This window comes from Phalaenopsis equestris, unplaced genomic scaffold, assembly GCF_001263595.1.
Source record: "Phalaenopsis equestris unplaced genomic scaffold, ASM126359v1 Scaffold000002, whole genome shotgun sequence".
Taxonomy (NCBI): Eukaryota; Viridiplantae; Streptophyta; class Magnoliopsida; order Asparagales; family Orchidaceae; genus Phalaenopsis; species Phalaenopsis equestris.
In genome coordinates, this window is record NW_018164444.1 from 71,622,488 (window position 1) to 71,624,166 (window position 1,679).

The window sequence follows — 1,679 nt, forward strand, 5'->3', positions numbered from 1 at the left end:
AAAAATAGTGAAATTTATAGAAATAGTACATGTATAAGATGATGACGTTTAAATATATATATTTTTACAACAACAACAAGCCTTTATCCCACTAAGTGGAGTCAGCTACATGAATTCTTTTTCTCTATTGTGTCTTATTGAGTGTCATATTTTCATTTAATTCTAACATATTGAGTGTCATAATGTTGATTTCAGTTGATGATGACACTAATCACAAACAATTGGCATCAATGTTTAAACATTGATATATGAAGATGATCGACATCAACATTATGTTAGGGGATGGATGATGGTTGGCATCTTAGCATCATTGTTGGTTGATAGTAGACATTAGTATTGGTTGATGATGGTATGATTATGAACATCAAATTTAGTCGAGGGTGGTTTTATAATGGGAATTATTAGGATTGACTATTGTTTTTAATGTTGATTGTGGCACTATTTTAACAACTAATAAATAATAATGGGTAGCACTATTAGTCGTTATCTTGCATCATGTAGTATTAAGCATAACTTTAGCTTGCTTCGAGTTTGAGAATTTTCTAAATCAAAAATTTTTTCCTCTGTGAGGGCTTTTTGGTCAATTCTAATCGGGGTTGGGGCACTCCAACGGATGGTCTAAATTGATTCCCCTTAATATTTTGATGATTTTTAAACATTTTAGTATCTTAATAAACTTGGACTAAACCCATCTTGTATTTTTTTGTAATATCTTTTTGAGACATTCATTTTGACTATAAATATACATAATTTTGATAATATTTAAAATCGTAAACATACACAAAATTTCAAATTATAATTTTAATTATTAGATTTAGGCTCATTTAGAATTAAATTCTAGCATTTTAAAACTTAGGCTCATCTCTTCAAACAATATTATCTCAATATAAACTAGCTAAAAAATACAATTTAAATTAACTTGGAAGAAATTCTCATAGTTTTTGGCCTAAAAATTTACATATAAATAAAAAGTTATGATGTCTTAATACAAATTTTTTGGGCCAAAACATCTAACTTCTAAACATTACACTATTTTAGCTTTTAATGGCTTATATGTAAATGCATAAGAATGGAAGGATATGTTTGTAAATCTTTTTTTTTTTTTTCCCCCTTACAATCATGTGTTAGTTTGAAGCTACGTTGATTGGATACGGGGTGTATTCCTTTCACATTAGCCGCACCAAGAAATGAATTTTTTTACAAAACGGGCCAAAGGCACTTGAGGACAGGCGTTGCCCGTCGCTTGGAAATTAACTAATTGTACATCCGCACCCTAAAAAGTTAAACTTGTTAATTAGTATCGGTCACATCTCGGCAAATACCAAGGCTTGCACGAATTAATATTACATAAATGGGAGCTATTTGCGGCTTTTTAGTTATTTTAAAGTTTTTGAAATTTTTTTGTGCTGCTCGTGCTAAAATGACTTTATTATTATTATTATTATTATTATTATTATTGAAAAAGAAGGTTTACAATGAAAATTGTTGAATCGGTTTCGGGCGTCAGACCCCATAATGTTTCTTAGTTAACATAAATCAGGAATAAAATAAGCTATCTAGGCTAAATTTCATACCAAAATTTTTTTTTGTGCGGACTCCTGACGTAGCTCTATGTGCGGCGGAAGTTATTTCTGAGTTATTTTAAGGTTATTTCTGAGTTATTTTCAATAATACTGAAA